This window comes from Danio rerio, chromosome 9 (genome assembly GCF_052040795.2).
Source record: "Danio rerio strain M-AB ecotype USA chromosome 9, GRCz13ab, whole genome shotgun sequence".
Classification (NCBI taxonomy): Eukaryota; Metazoa; Chordata; class Actinopteri; order Cypriniformes; family Danionidae; genus Danio; species Danio rerio.
Window position 1 is genome coordinate 49325290 of NC_141029.1, and position 10173 is coordinate 49335462.

Genomic DNA, 10173 nt, shown 5'->3' on the forward strand with positions numbered 1-10173 from the left:
GGGATGCAGTTCAACAGATGATTCATCTGAAAAATCTGCAACACGGGCTCATTGTGGAAACGTAGTCCCGCAGACGTTTCTGGAGGCCGCGGAATACGTCCCAGCGGGTACGTCCGTCTGCAGTTTTTGTTTTTGCGAATCCGCGAGACGCCGCTGTTGTGCGCTTTTTCGCATCTCAAACGCCTCTCGCGAGTGTGGTTTGCGCCCACGCTGTTCTCGCGTGAACCCGCCAGAGGCCGCTGTCCAACTGACCGGATGATTGACTGCGCCCCGCCCACCTCCTTCCCTGAACCCAACCAATTTTACCGATCGTCCCGCCCGTCTGCTCGCTTCCCTAAACCTGAGCAACAGTTTACAAAAGCTGTCCAAAAAAAGAAAAGCTCTGATTTTTTTTTCTACCACGTTTTCGGATTTCACCGCGTCCTCACCCAAAACTCGTTCACTTAATTTTTGGGATTCTGTTTTTGTCTTACCTGATTGCTGGAACTGCTCTTCCCTGGACTCGAAACCAATCGCCATGGTCGACTCCTCTCTGCATCTCGAGCCTGCCGACGTACACGGTGAGCTGAGTGGACAAACAGGTTGCAGCGGGGAAGCCCTCCACAAGGAGGTAAGCGGTCGGCCGGCCGGCCAGCAAGCGCGAAAGGGAACAGCATCACACCGCCCCGCAGCGTTCGCTTGAAAAAAATTAATGCGGCCGTACGTACCTCCCAGGACGTATGGCGCAGTCTCCAGAAACGTCAGCGGGACTACGTTTTCAGAATGAGCTTGGGTTGAAAATCTGCCTTCTGCCACTTTCCAAATGATCAACTAGAAGTCAAGTTATTATTTGTTTCTCTTACAACTGGGATCGACGACAAGACTTTTGTCAAGTAGTGTACATTTTTTTTTTTTCTTCGATTGTCTACAGAACAAACCATTATTATTTATTGATTTGCCTAATTACCCTAACTTACTTAATCAACCTAGTTAAGCCCTTAAATTGCACTTTAAGCTGAATATTAGTACATTAAAAATATCTAGTAAAATATTTTTTACTGTCATCATGGCAAAGATAAAGGAAATCAGTTATAAGAAATTAGTTATTACCTATGTTTAGAAATGTGTTGAAAAAATCGTCTTTTGCTTTAAACAGATATTGGGGCTTTATTTATATTTCATTGTGCTTTGCAAGTTGAATTGCAGGTTTTGCAACAACAACACATTTTATGAGCTAATGCACAAATGTTTCTTAGGAGAATCCAGTCATTTTGTGAGGGAGCTTAAATGTTTTGCTATAGCGAAGACAAATTTATCTCTGTGAATATATAATTATAATATATAATTATCCCATCTCTTTTGTTTTGCATCGCTGTGTCCCCTTAGAGGCTCCGTACTTTGTGACTGGGCAGCAGAGAGTAGATTGTGACTACACAGGCTGATCAGCTCAACCATGCATCTGTGAAGCAGGAAGAAGCGATTTCAGGGGATTCCAAGAGGGGACTAACATTAGTTTACATTGATGAGGCAATAGGGCAGGTGTTGTCCCGCTCTGTTGCTCCACCTGCTGCTGCCCGTCAGCCTCAGAAGCGCATGCTGCACATTCTAATGCTGTCACCCAAGCCAGAGTTTCCTCTCTTTGCTATCTCAAATATTATATACTTGCTTCCTATACAGAAAAACGATCCTCGCTAACACACTGTCCTCCATGAGACAGTATCAATCCGGGTTGTTTTATCTCGGACTGTTTGTTTTGGTAAATCCTTTGCATGGCACAAGCATGGGAAAGCGATTCCCTGATCTTGACAGTGCATGGGTGCCTTAGATGGACATCCCAAAGCCGGTTTCTGTCATCCGATACTCCATGTTGGAGATCTGGGGGTTTGGAAGCGCTCCCTCGATATAGCTGGAGGGCTCGTTAAATTAATGAAACACTCTGTGATCAGTGCATATTTCACAGCACAGCAGAATGCATGCCAGCGCAGCCAGTCAGGCCCAGTTCACGCAGAGCCATGCCTTATCATCATCATCATCATGCTAACATGAAATGAATGAGGAGTTGTACAGAAGTATGTGTTTTGATATCCAATGTTTTGTATTTTTAATGACATTATTCTGAGCTTACAGTCAACATTGAATTCCAATAGCATTAATTTGACTTTCTGAATGATTGATCAGGGACATTGAACAATGAAAATGCAGGATTTTATTCATCAGGAATTGATTGGACTGTGAAAAAGCGGGTGTTATATGTCAGGATAATGCCAATTTTGGAGGGGAGAGGTTGAAAAAGTGAGTGGAATTCATGAGGTCAGTCAAAAAAGGAAGTTATTTCACATGTAGAACATTTTCATTAGATTTTGACAAATGATTATGACGACAAACTTTGGAGGAGATTCAGGTTATCAATATGCCCATGCATCCATCCGTTAATTTAAGTGTTGTGTGCAATGCATTACAAGTAACACAATTTCCGTAAGAATATTACCTTTTTAAGTAATAAGTAAAGTAACACATTACTTTAAAAAAAAAAGTAATAATATGTGAGTTACAGAGGGTAGCGCTCTCGCCTCACAGCAAGAAGGTCACAGGATCGAGCCTCAGCTGAGTCAGTTGGCATTTCTGTCTGGAGTTTGCATGTTCTCCCCATGTTCGCGTGGGTTTCCAACCGGTAATCTGGTTTTCCCCACAAGTCCACAGACATGCGGTATAGGTGAATTGGGTAGGCTAAGTTGTCTGTTGTGTAGTGTATAGGTGTTTCCCAGTGATGGGTTGAAGCTGGAAGAGTCTTCGCTGTGTAAAACATATGCTAAATTGGCGGTTCATTCTTCTGTGGTGACCCCTGATTAATAAAGGGACTAAGCCGGAAAGAAAATGAATGAATGAATATGTAAGTTACTCTCTAGCTAGCGGCTAGCTCTCTGCAACTCCCACATAGTCACCCACTGAAAGTAAGCAGGGCTGCGCCTGGTCGGGGTGGGAGAACACATGGGAAAGCTGGGTTGTTACCGGAAGTGGTGCAAGTGAGTCCAGCAGGGTTGCTCAACCTGTGGTCTGTGTGACATCTAAGGCCTAAGTATGTTGATGGAGTCTTTCGGATGAGACGTTAATCCAAGATTCTGACTCTTTGTGGTCATTAAAAATCCCAGGATCTTTCAAATAAAAGAGTAGGGGTTTAACCCCGGCATCCTCTCCAAATTTGCCCACTGGCCTCTGTCTGGACACCTCTAATCATCCACACATCATAATTGGCTTCATTCTGTCTTCTCTCCACCAATCAGCTTGTGTATGGTGTGCGGTTTGACACAGTTTGGCTGCCATTGCGTTATCCGGGCAGATGCTGCACACTGGTGCTGTATGAAGAGACCCCCCCCCCCCAAAAAAAATGTGTAAAGCACTTTGAGTGTCCAGAAATGTGCTATATCAATGTAAGGAATTATTATTATTATTATTATTATTATTATTATTTAAAAAATGTAAGGCAAGTTCTAAGATTATCCGACATTATTGTGTTTGATGTGTAATTTATGACCAAACCTATTTTTTGAGATCAAGCCTTGGCTGGGTAAGAAAAAGTAATGCAAAAGTAACTCAGAAGTAACATTGCTTACCATAAAAAGTAAACAAGCACTGCAACTAGTTACTTTTTACTCCGTAATGCATTACTTTCAATAGTATCTTTCCCCAGCACTGAATTTGACAACTTGGCTCATTCTGAAAACATAGCCCTATATTCATTTCTGAAGATCGCGAATTATATAGCCAGAGGTACGTTTGATGCATTCCATCTTTAAATGAATGCTACAGGGTGGTATGATGCCATTCCTTTTCATGCTAACAGCTGACCGCTTACCTCCGTATGGACGGCTTTCCTGCTGTTACCAGTTTGTCCAGTAGCTCACCATGTACATTGGCAGACTTGAGACACAGAGAAGAGTTGACCATGACAACAGTGTTTAAGTCCAGCGAAGAATGGTTCCAGAAAGCAGGTTAGACAAAACAAAAGCCAAAAAATAAAATGAACAAGTAACAGGGTGAGAATGTGGTAAAATCTGAAAATGTAGTAAAAATCAGGCAAGGACTTTTCTTTTCTGGATTGCTTTTTTAAAACTGTCAGATGGGTTTAGGGAAGTAGGTGGGCGGGTCAATCGGCGCTTTTGAAAACACTATCGGTTGGGTTTAGGGAAGGAGGAGGGTGGGTCAGTAGATCAGTCATTATTTTCTCACCCTCATGTCATTCCAGTCCTCTGAGACTTTTGTCCGTCTTCCGAACATAGGATAATTTACATGAAGTTAGGAGGTACAGCAAACTGAAATGATATCTCCAGCCACCTAGTGCCTAAACTGCAGCTCTGCACAAGAAGTTTGGTTAGAGGAGAAACTGTCATGCCTAACTTAGCCTGGTTTCTATCAAGGTTATTTTTCCTTCATTTTTGTCAATTGGTAAACTTTGTTCCTCGCCAGTGTTTCCACCGGCTTGCTTGGTTTTGGACTTGTGGAGCTGTGCATCATGGATTTGCTCTTCAGTGTTTGGACTTTCAGCAGTGAAAATTAAACCACATTGAACTGAACTAAACCGAACTTCAACTCTGAAAACTGGACTGACAGTTCCAATCTACTAGAACTTCAATGTTAATCTGCTTCGAAACAATCTACATTGTAAAAGTGCTATAGAAATAAGGTAAGAATTTATTTTGATGGTCCCATTGAACATTTTATCGACTAAAAGTTGCATTGCAAGTACATGCCAAATTCTCACTTGAGTATTAGTAGACTGTCTGCTTAACATCTCCTGACACTACTCCTTCAACAGACATGTAACTGACTATAAGAAACTATGCAAGTACATGTCAACTTACACAAATCCTAACCCCAATCCAACAGTCTACTTGTAATCTAATGAGAATGAGTTAGCATGTAGATGCAATGTAACTTAATTTCAACAAAATGCATGGCAAGGAACATAAAAAAAGTGATACCAGAAATAAAGATGAATTGAACTGAATGTTCATTTTTAAATTAACTAATCCTTTACATTCATTTGAAACCTACTTTATTGCATCCATTTCTTTACATTTAAGGCAATTGGAATTAAACAGGTATTCTCAGCCCAATCTGACTGCAATTCCTTAAACACAAGTCTACTTTGTGTTGCTCAAGTATGCATAAACATAGAAACTGTGACATAATGACCTGTTGTTCAGCCATTTCTGTTATTAGTTTTGAACTATAAAAAGGACACCACAGTGCTCGATCAAACAGTCCAGCCCTTGTTCCGACTGCAGTGTGATATCAAACATTGGCGCCATGTCTACAGTGAGAAAAGTCTGAAGAAACTCAAGCAGATGATTGTGACTCTGTCGTGCAAAGGGCCCTGGCAGGGAAGGAAGTGGACAGTGGGGGGGAGGAAAAAACTCTAAACCCGTATGCCTGTTTACAAGAATCGCCACAATTACCACAAAGCCCCTCCATCTCTGAATCCCGTGAGGCTGTCGCATCTGTGAGGAGAGATCCGGCCAGGGCAAGAGCGTTTTCCCAGAGATATCAGTGAACACACACTCTCCTGCACAAGTTAACACACACAGATACAGACTAGTGAGAATGGTTTTACATCTGAACACGTGACCTGCCTCATTCTGTTTGAGTTGCTTCTAAACAGGAATTATTTAGTTTTATATGTAATGAATGAAAATGGACATTATACATGGGAAAATAATTAAAATATATTTTTTTAAATAGTTTTTGTTTTTCCCAGTCAGTACTATCAAACGTGAACATGGTTGTTGGTGCCAGACAGGCTGGTCTGAGTATTTCAGAAAACTGCTGATCTACTGGGATTTTCACGTACAACCATCACTAGGGTTTACAGTGAATGGTTTGAAAAAGGGAAAATATTCAGTGAGCGGCAGTTCTGTGGGTACAAATGCCTTGTAGATGCAGAGGAAAATGGCCAGACTGGTTCCAGCTAATAAAAAAGGCAACAGTACCTTAAATAAGCACTCGTTGCAACTGAGGTATGTGGAGTTTCTGGTCTGATGAGTTTCGATTTCTTCTAAGACATTTAAATGGTAGGGTCAAAATTTGGCATCAATTTCATGAAAGCATGGATCCATTTTGCCTTGTATCACCGGTTCAGGCTGCTGATGTTGGTGTAATGGTATGGTGGATTTTTTTCTTGGCAGTTATTACCAACTGAGCATTGTGTCAACGCCGCAACCTACTTGAGTTTTGTTGCTGACATTGTCTATCCCAGTGGTTCTCAAACTTTTTTCATCAAGTACCACCTCAGAAAAAAATTGTCTCTTCAAGTACCACCAGTAAAATGAGCAGCATTGAAATACAGTAGCGTAGTTGGCCCAGTTAAGCAGCTACAACTCTGCACAGTTAAAAAACGTGGCAGATTACCTCAGAAATATAGGCTATATGTCATATATTACATATTATATACATAATTTTTGATACATTTTGAAATGTGTGTAGCATGTACATGACATATTTCATTTCTCCGCGTACCACTAGAAGGAAGTCTGCGTACCACTAGTGGTACATGTACCACAGTTTGAGAACCACTGGTCTATCCCTTTAAGACCACAATATACCCATCTTCCGATGGCTACTTCAAGCAGGACAACACGGCAAGTCATAAAGCATGAATCCTCTCAGACTGGTTTCTTGAACATGACAATTAGTTCACTGTACTCAAATGGCCTCAAGAGTCATCAGATCTCAATCCATTAGAGCACTGTTAGGATGTGGTGGAACATTGTCTACTCTTCCCTGTTGACCTACTTTCACCTACTTTCTGCTGAATCTGAATTTCACAATCTGACTATCTGGTTTTGAATTTTAGAATATTGTGTTTGATGTTCTAAATTTTTCTTCATCCTGACAATTTTTAAAATGTATTTTTACAAAGTCTACAGTTCAAAAGACCAAAAATCTGAAGTTTGAAAATGTGTCTATAAAAAATTCAGCCTTGAAAAATTCAGTTGTCTTACATTTCAGATGTTATGTATTCAAGTTAAGAAATTCAAATTAAGAAATTAAAATTCAAAGCTATCCTTATCAGCATATAAAAAAATCATATTTATTAAATTACAATTGTCAATAATTCAAATTAACACAATTCAAATTCAGATTGTTTTGGCATGTTATTAGCTCCATACTGAAAGCAGAGCATTTTCTATCTACAGAGATAGACACAGATTATAATTATATATTTTCATACTATGATAACCTAATAAATAGGAAATATTAACAGGCCACTATTCTGTTAAAAATGTAAAATTTTAGTCCAAGAGTTTGTATGGTGTGTTTCCCTTAAAGAAACTCCTTCGCTACATTTTACTGTTTGGTTGATTTGCACTTGGGTGAAAATGTGCTTTTCGCTAACAAGTTTGCTTGTTTGTTTGTTTATACCTGATTGGATCTATACAGGTTAGTCCTGCCTTTCTTATAGGTGAATAAAATATTATTGGTTTATGTTGAGAGAGTCGATGAGTGAGATAGAGAGAACGAGGCCGCAGGGTTTGTCTCTGAGAAAATCGTAACTTTTATAACTGCAAATCGTGAGTTATACAGATGAAACTTTATTGTGATTTAAACTGTTTTTTTCAGTTGTGTATAGATCATAGTGATTGCAGTGAGTGTTTATAATTGTGAGTATATTGAGCTGAAGACATTGAAGCCTGTGTGGGAGCACATCCTCATGTTTTAGCAGTCACTTTTACACTATTAGCCTAACGTTTCATCGAACAAACTGTTGTGAGAGTGAGACTTTAAGCACCGTGATTCGGATGTTTTTATTTTTCTGGGAGTCGGTAAGGGAAACCTGATTGCAGTTTTTGGAACATTGTAAGCGTTTACTGAACACGGAGAGTGAAAGATCATTCGGATGATCAGATTAATTTCATCGGCAGGAGTTTGGGCTGACACTATATCGGACTGATGGTTTGCGATCGAGGATATCGTTTGCTGTGACGGACGACGATCTTGACTGAAGGCTAAAGGAACGCCAGGTACATTTTGTATTATTTTATTTATTGCTCATTTAAGTGTAAAGAGGCCATTTAGCAGTTTCAAAGGTCAATACGCACAGGTGAGTAAGACTGTGTTTGTGCAAGTGGGCCCACTTTCATTTATATTCCAGTGTAGGAAAAGTTTATTCATTTTCCGGTTAACATTCACAAAAGAGAGAAAAGGTGTATTTTTACAGCTATTTAGAGAATATTTGTTTCGAGATTCTATAACCTGAGGCATACGAGTGCACTAAATAATTGTAAGTAACCTGGATCTGTTTGACCTCTAAAAATGAATGGAAGTGAATGAGACCGGAAGTCCCGAGCCAAAAAGATTCAAATGGCTGCGCCCGCTCGTACGCGAAGAAAAAGATGAATAGAAATCTGGGGCCTCATCTACAAAGACTTCCATTGAATTCAGACTAAAACATTGTGTACGCACAAAGCTGTAAATGTGCATATGCAGTGAAAAATTCAGATGTATGAAATCCTACGCATCTTCTCTTTGTACATCCGAATTAACATGAAACTGAGTGCACAAGCGTAAAACCCTTCCCTGCCTCCTCCTTAGGCAGGTGCACACATAGGGCTCAACCTGTGCAGTGCACATGCCCTTTTTAGTCTTGGATAGAAAGTGCCCTTCCAAAATGATCAAAAGTGCCCCTGCGACGCGGCACACCTTCGGTCCCGCCCTTCAGTAGACGCGCGACAACACCGCTCTTGAGTACGCGCGCATCCACTCTGCAGACCAATACCCCCCCTCCCCCCGCTCTTCCAAAATTTTATCCTGCACATGCCCTTTGGACGGTCTCTGCCTGGGGCCTACTCCTCCTAAATATGGTAATGACTCCAGTTTTTCAAAACCAAATGAAAAAGCAATGGCAAAAGCAAGCAAAAATAGAAACTTTGAACAGAATGTAAATTGGAGGTGGTCCTATCGGAGGTACCTGGAGAAAACAGTGTTATTTGCTAGTTTGTCCTCCAGAATTAATAACAAAAGAAACGAAAATAGAGTGGGAGAGTTTACCTAATGTGGTTAATGCAGTGGGGTCTGAACGGCGCACTGTGAGTGAATAAAAAAAAAATGGTCAGATGTAAAGGTGTACAATTTAGTTGTGTCTATTTAGGCTAAGTGCAAATAGCACACTTCATTGGAATGAGCTGGTTGAGTGATTCCCGCCCGTTTGATTGAAAGAGACAACATAAACTAAAGAGGGCAGAAATCAGCAGCGTGAGTGGCATAGCTCGTAAAGCGCATGGCAACATGTTTTCACACTATCAATCATGAACCCGGTTCGAATCCAGCATCTTTTTTCCCCATTACATATCAGATTTTGCCTACTCTTCATCACGAGGAAGACAAGTAGGAATCATTAATAAGTGTATGTATTATGTTAAGCACATTTGAGCATTACATTTTATTTGCACATTTATTAAATGGAAATGTTTCCGACATATGCAAATTCATCTTTAGATGGCGCCTTTATAGCAATGTGCGTGCAGCCGATCGCTCCTATTACATTGGGAAAACCGGTGATCGATGCAAATTGCGCTTTAATGTTTGGCTGGTCAACTGCATTGAATGGAAACCTTATAAACCTGCTAGATATGTTGATGATCCCATCCCATACAGCTGGCATTGCATGGCTCAAAGATACTTTGTAGTGTGCAATTTAACACAGTTGCCTCTAGGAGTCGCCAATGGAAATAAAACAAACACACACAATAAATGCACGTATGCCAGGCATGAAGTTGGTGTGGACCAACGCACATTCTCACGTTCATTTTATCGTTAGTAAATCTAAACGCAAGCGTGAAACCTGGTGGATGCAAAGTTTTTGTGCATGCGTCGCGTTGATACATGAGGCCCCTGGTGCTTCATCCTTTTTATTTATTTATTTTTTTATTGAAATAATTTCAATTACAAAACTATACGGTAAAACATAATAAAACTGACATTAAAAGATAATTTGAAATCAAAACATTAAGACTCTGGTCATTTCCAGTTATTTCTTTAAAACTCGACATGCTTTGTCAGTCAGAATTTTGTGGAGCTCACCCAAAATGTTCTCATTTTTGTAATATACATACAGTTTTTCCACATATCTTTCCATTTTCCTTATTAAAATTCCCCATACATCCATCACCATTTTCTCTTTGTTTGTCACAATTCTCC

At 40.2% G+C, this 10173-nt stretch overlaps 1 long non-coding RNA gene across 1 annotated transcript; it reads right to left on the reverse strand.

The window, feature by feature from the left end:
• Positions 1–4997: 4997 nt before the first annotated feature.
• On the reverse strand, positions 4998–8986 carry LOC147835412 (uncharacterized). The gene is made up of 2 exons (XR_015500121.1): positions 6550–8986; positions 4998–6223 (listed from the first exon to the last, which is right to left on the reverse strand). It is a non-coding gene; the product is annotated as an uncharacterized LOC147835412 (long non-coding RNA).
• Positions 8987–10173: the final 1187 nt, after the last annotated feature.